General features: G+C 37.6%; 1 long non-coding RNA gene across 1 annotated transcript; it reads left to right on the forward strand.

Annotated features, from left to right (window-relative positions):
• Positions 1-2,560: 2,560 nt before the first annotated feature.
• On the forward strand, positions 2,561-6,856 carry LOC144447477 (uncharacterized). The gene is made up of 4 exons (XR_013482029.1): positions 2,561-2,704; positions 3,255-3,341; positions 3,755-3,837; positions 5,743-6,856. It is a non-coding gene; the product is annotated as an uncharacterized LOC144447477 (long non-coding RNA).
• Positions 6,857-7,302: the final 446 nt, after the last annotated feature.

Consider the following 7,302-nt stretch of genomic DNA (forward strand, 5'->3'; position numbering starts at 1 on the left):
CTTGACTGTGCACAATGTCCTACAGAAGTAGCATTTAACATGGATTGATGAAAAACAGTGCACAAACCTATTAAATCACAATATTTGTATTCAGTGAAACAAAAATTGACCGGCGACTCTGCCACTTCTAAAGGTAACTTTCCCATGAAATTATGTAGGACTTGTTTCATCACAATCACTGTCTGAGATATCACCAGTAGTCTATTCTGTCACCCCTCAGTTGTAAGTAGACATCCTGTCAGCCAATTTAACTTATAATAGTCTTTATTTGTGATTTTATGAGTGTCCATGATTCAACAACTTTGTGCACTGGTTCAATTCTGAAGTAAGTATAAATATGGAATAAGTTAATACATGTAGCAACTGCTGGCAAATCTATGTGTTGCTGTATCTGTCATGTGTTTCATCTGTGCGTATTTTTGTTAGTGGTTTCAGGGGGGGGGGGGCATGAAATAAAAACAAGAAGTCTTAGGGGGGAGGGCCAGATAATTTATACCAGTTTTTATAGGGGGGCCACCAATAAAAATCCCTTGCTTCATTAGAAATCCTCCGGCCTCCCCCTCGAAATTAAAAATGTACACTCCCTAATATAATTTGCGACATAACAATGTATACAACTAATAAACTGAGTTGCGACAAATATCCCGGCAACAGTTGTGTGTTCTTGATTGGGTATGTTTCGTGGCATTTGATATGACAAGTCAATGATGTAATCATGTATACAGAGATAACCTCAGACGGACGGACAGACAGACAGACAGACAGACAGACAGACAGACAGACAGACAGACAGACAGACCTCTAGGATGCATACAGGGTAACAGGCAGACAGGGTGACAGACAGGGGGGAGGGAGGGAGGGAAGGAGGGAGGGAGAGAGTGTGAATGATAGTTAGATAGAGATATATAGATAGAGAGATATATAGATAGATAGATAGACAGACAGATACAGACTGACAGCCAGACAGACATACAGACAGACAGACAGACAGACAGACAGACATACAGACAGAGAGACAGACCGAGAGACAGAGACAGACAGCGAGACAGACAGAGAGACAGTCAAAGATATTAAATCATACACGAACACATTCTCATGGCAGTCACCCGCATAATTAATAATAAGTTGCCATGGTTTATTTACCGAAATGTTTAAGTGGTTACAAACTATAATGGTAACAAAAAACAAAAGAGAAGGGTAAATGGGGAGTCAATAAATAGCTTGCATCTAGTTTAGCCTGACCCCCTGACATTGTACATTGTGACTGATAACAATAAGAGGGTTCAGTTGTCGATAGCACTGAAATTCATACATAACTGAAAAAAAAACATTACACGCAAAAGTCTTCTTTTTTTTACTACATGAAAAGTCTACACAACAAACGAAAAGTCCATACCTCTCTAAATTTTTAATAACCTGTACTGCCCTACTAAATACTGTTCAAAAGATTTCCCAAAAAGATGTAGAGAATATTTCGATTTGATTTGAATAGTATCATTCCAATTTTTTGCACCAGCGAATGAAATAGCAAACTGACCAAAATTCGTTCTCGCATATGGTACATACGGATAAAGATTTTGGCGATGACAAAGTCTCGTATTATGTTTATGTTTTATGTCACTAATATAATCGGACAAGATAATCACTGATCATAGAAAATCTTATTGTGGCGAGGAGTTACTAGAAATTTTGCAAATGTACTCAATAAACGAACGCTCATTAGGTTGAATTATGTCAAATCACCGACGAAATATTTCGTGCCTCCATCCCTTTCAGATCATTACAATTTTCATGCCCCCAACCCCTCTTCGCACCCCAATTTTTTCCATAGCTCTCGTACCATTTTATCCTTAAGTCTTACCCCCCCCCCCACGTAAATCTGCTTGTTCACGTAATGCCATGTTAATGCACAAAACTGTATTAATTAACTTTTCAGTCCCATCTTTCGTCCTACGCCATAGCAGAGCATTGGACAAGCATAATACCCCATCCACATGTCTTCTGATTCCTCTTATGCAAGTTCCTGTACTCCATAAGTATAAACAATTCTTGAGAAACAGGAAGTTCACAGTTACTGGTATTGGTAGGATGTCAACAACCTAGATTATTTCTGACTATCGAGAACTGTCTTTTCACTTGACCTCTGACCACCAGAGCCAGACTACACTCGTCTCTCAGCCTGTTCCGAAGTCATGCTACTTACACACCTAAGGACAGATTTTGATTGCTATAGCCATTTAGATTTTGATTGCTATAGCCATATAGTTTTGGAAAAAGGGAATTGCTGTCGTGGTGCACGGTGGCCGAAGAAAATTGTTTTTGGGTCCTATCCTCCAGCCCTCCCCTCAGAAAACAAATGGTTTACCCCATAGGGAGAATGGGTGCCTAGTATGCAGTATACGTCGATAGAGGGTGCACTTCGTGAGCGTGATGCTTTTATTAGAAAACCGGATGTTTACAATTCACCTAATAGTTTTAACAAATAAAATATTTCTAGGAATTTGATCACGTCTACTTTATAAAACTGCAGAGTGGAAGGATAAAGCAAGTTATACGATTGACTGTCCTCAACACTGTAGTGCAATTCATTCAGGCAGAGTGAACAGCCGTCGACGATTTCGTGAGACAGATCATTGTCCTACAATTACAGTACTACATTTTACACAACGACTTTGGTGCAAATTGCTTTCTTAGCATTCTCAAGGTAAGTATATTGAACTTTTTTATTTTGTCTGTAGATCTAGAGTTACTCATTTTACCTTCACAGTTTCGTCTCCTATTTGGTCTGTCATCTCCACTGATGCGATATTTCGTGAACTAGGGGTGAGAACGAGGCAAGTAAGTTTTTCGAATATTCATCCGAGTCGGTACTCAAAAATGAGACCAAGAAAATGTTATTTTTATATCACATACGAATTCGCAAGCTTAAATAACCGTCTAAGGTTATAGAGTTACGTTACACAGAGTGTCCCATTTAACAAACTAACCACCACAGTCCACAAAGTTAGAGAGTGTACCCCTAATAAAAACAGTCACAAATCATTATACCGTTAATCGTTCAAACCGATGGAACACTACACCTAAGGCCAAAAACAAAAAAAGGTTGTTTCTGGTCAGGACATTTTGTCTAAAATGGTGCGACGATTCGATTTGTAAACCTGTCACTCAATCTACGATTTATGGTAGTTACTGTACTTTTTATTTAGATATTTTGAAAGTAAGCAATTTAGTTTTTTTTTATGTTTTCTTTCTAGCTTCCGAGTATAATATGAAGACTACTAACTTGATCCTGTTAACTTTGGTTGGTGTTGTTTTCTTATCTCTGACACCTTCAATACACGGTATGTGGTTTACAGTTTGATACTGCAATGATCATATATATTTGTCTTTACAGTCCCTCTCTTACACAGTAATACTTGTACACCTGCATGTGTATTGAACAAGTACATGTCATGATGTTCCTCCCCCCTCCCCCACCGGTCAATGCACACATATGTATTGCAAACTATATTCTACATTGAATTCTACATTCTACATTTGTATATTGTGTGTTTGTGTGTTTGTTTGTTAGTTTGTTAGTTTGTTTTGTTTGGTTGGTTGGTTGGTTGTTTGTTGTTTGTTTGTGTATATATGTTTGTTTGTTTGTTTGTTTGCTTCTTGAAATGACGATTCGGGTAGTCACTGGGAGGGAGTGCAGGTAGATCAACAGAAATACACAAAAATGGAAAGATACGGACAATTATTTTTTTTACAGAAATGGTAGACAGCGGTTTTGACTATATTATAATAAAGGGATCGATGGTGAACTTGCCCGCAATTATGCAACGTGTCCTGTAGGTAAGGGATTGTGTACTTTCTCTTATCTTGAAATACCTGGGTTAGCACAACTGAAAACATAAGAACTTAAAGATTTTGTTTAATATATATATATATATATATATATATATATATATATATATATATATATATATATATATATATATATATATATATATATATATGTTGAGGGTAGAAGAAAATCAAGTCGGGTTTTTCGTCTCTACAAGCCTGTTTCGTGAGTAAATCACTCGTCAGGATATACTCAACATATACTCCGCTCTGCGTGCAGACGTATCGAGCACTGTACTACGGACAAATCTTACCACTGACTTCCTATATATATATATATATATATATATATATATATATATATATATATATATATATATATATATATATATATATATATATATATATATATGTATGTGTGTGTGTGTGTGTGTGTGTGTGTGTATGTATGTATGTATGTATGTATGTATGTATGTATGTATGTATGTATGTATGCATGTATGTATGTATGTGTGTATATGTGAACAATTCCAGTTCTCTTATAGAAAATACCACAGCACCGAAACAGCGTTGCTCAAAGTCCATGATGATATCTGCACTTCACTTGATGCCGGCAAGAGTGTTCTGCTTGTCCTCCTCGATCTATCGGCGGCCTTTGACACTATCGACCATGATATCTTACTATCACGATTATCTGACATCGGCATCAAAGGTACCCCCCTGAACTGGTTTGCATCATACCTCTCCAATCGTCAGCAATCTGTTCTAGTTAAGGATACTGTCTCTACCCCGACTCTTCTTCAATCAGGTGTTCCACAGGGATCGGTACTTGGTCCTCTACTCTTTTGCATTTACATCTCCCCACTTGGTCAGTTAATTCGGCAGCATAATCTTAACTTCCACCTATACGCAGATGACAGTCAACTCTACAATGCTCTTACTCCATCAGACATCTCTCTATCGGTTAGAAACATGGAAGCTGCTGCTAATGACATCAAGACGTGGATGACCAAGAATAAGCTCAAACTCAACGACGACAAAACTGAAGTCTTACTCATTACATCGAAAATCAGTCGACCTCAAAGTCCAACTATTGATAACATCCATATTGGCGAAAGTACAATTCAACCAGCCGAAACAGCTCGTAATATTGGTGTAACTTTCGATTCTCATCACACGTTAAAAAAGCACATATCCACAACATGTCAATCAATCTACCATTATCTCAGGAAAATTGGCTATATCCGTCCCTACCTCTCCAAATCTACTTGTCAGAAACTCGTCCAGGCATTAATATCAAGCAAACTTGACAATGGTAATGCCCTACTCTATGGCTTACCCAACGATCATATCAAACCACTCCAACATGTTCAAAACGCTGCAGCAAAAATCATCATGCGAGCCAGGAAATATGATCATGTAACACCACTCCTAAAGGAACTACACTGGCTACCAGTTCAGGACAGAATAAAGTTCAAACTTTTGCTCATGATACAAGTCCCTCAATGGACTCGCTCCAAGATATTTATCAGACCTTCTTCACTGGAAAACAGCTACGAGAACACTGCGATCAACAAATAAACATCTCCTATATGTACCTAAGTACAAGCTGGAATCTTATGGAGGAAGATCGTTTTCTTCTGCTGCGCCTCGTCTGTGGAATGAACTACCAATTGAAATTCGCGAACAAGTTACAATTAGCACATTTAAAAAACACTTAAAGACTTACCTGTTTTCTAAAACATTTTGACTGTACAGCGCCTTTGAACTCTTGTCATAGTGGAATTGGCGCTATATAAATTGCATCGATTGATTGATTGATATGTATATGCGTGTGTGTGTCTGTGTGTGTGCGTCTGTGTGTGTGCATACGAGAAAAGAGGATGTATTAATTAAAATTTGCTTTGTTTACAGGTTACATAGTGACTGGGTGTAGTTGTGGTATGGCATGTGGCTCCTACACCATCCAAACACATCACGGTCGATCTCGATGCTACTGTCACGCAGGATGCAACGGTGGTAAAATGATAGATTGGACATCGGCACGGTGCTGTAAAGTCTATTAAGATATAGCTCATGGATTAGAATCATTATGAGGAGCGCTATTTTTAGTTACGTACAACTTTGAATCGTTCACTTTTTAGGCTGACATACATGTAATTATAGGAATTGTATGTTAGTTTCTGTTTTCTTGTGTCGTAATAATGAAAAAAAAAATGATATTATTATTTCCTTCGCTTTTAAATGTGTAGTATCCACGGAACCAGCCATGGAATCGTTTTATTTCAAGAGTCTATACATGCAATGCACAGTGACTTGTGAGCTAATATTATATTCCAGGATGGTCATTCTAGTCTGGGATGACCACAATACAAAATAATGACGTTATTTGGTATATACGATAATTATTCAAAAATACCGTTGCCGGTGATTGCTAATTGACAGTATTCCTAGACTATTTAGAATTATTAGCATCCTGGAATAGAATGTTAGATCATAAGTGACTGTGACGTAATGTATCTCCGCTTTCGCGACCACATTTAGTTAGCTTAGCTCGCCAACATCTCAGGACAATTTCATACTAGTACAGTGCCGTAAAAAGGTCTTGAAATTGTTTTACGGCGATGCATGAATGGCGTCAAATTAGAGATCAGGAAGAATGCTCAATTTACTATATTAACTGTGTTTCACGTCTACTGTGCTTGTCTTAATTTTGTTTACACATCCGGTGTTAAATTAATATAAAAACAGAGTTCATACATTGGAAGATAAAGATATAAAATTCAAAATCTGGTCGAAACTAGGAGGACTGTCTATTGACAGTTTTTTAATCTGTAAATGTCAAAATAAAGAAGAGCCAAATAATCTAATCACCATCTCTTGAACATGATATGACTTATGTACATGTTTAACATTGAGGGCGCTCTTACAAGCATTGGCCATCTCACATTTGATCCATTTTGTTTTGAAAAGAAATCTGTAGTTTCATATCACACATTGTTATTCATTTAAAATGGTCAAATAAAAACAACGACTATATAACTTTTAACTTGTCGGTTTTAGTTGTGTCTGTCTGTCTGTCTGTCTGTCTGTCTGTCTGTGTCTGTCTGTCTGTCTGTCTGTCTGTCTGTCTGTCTGTCTGTCTGTCTGTCTGTGTCTGTCTGTCTGTCTGTCTGTCTGTCTGTCTGTCTGTCTGTCTGTCTGTGTCTGTCTGTCTGTCTGTCTGTCTGTCTGTCTGTCTGTCTGTCTGTCTGTCTGTCTGTCTGTCTGTCTGTCTGTCTGTCTGTGGATGTGCATATGTATCTGTGTGTATGTGTGTATGTATGTATGTATGTATGTATGTATGTATGTATGTATGTATGCATGTATGTACGTATGTATGCATGTATGTAATATATGTGTGTATGTATATGTACATTTGTATGTGTATGTGTGTGTGTGTACATATTGGAGAGGCTTTCAGTTCGTATTCAC

The sequence above is a fragment of the Glandiceps talaboti genome, chromosome 16 (assembly GCF_964340395.1).
Source record: "Glandiceps talaboti chromosome 16, keGlaTala1.1, whole genome shotgun sequence".
Taxonomy (NCBI): domain Eukaryota; kingdom Metazoa; phylum Hemichordata; class Enteropneusta; family Spengelidae; genus Glandiceps; species Glandiceps talaboti.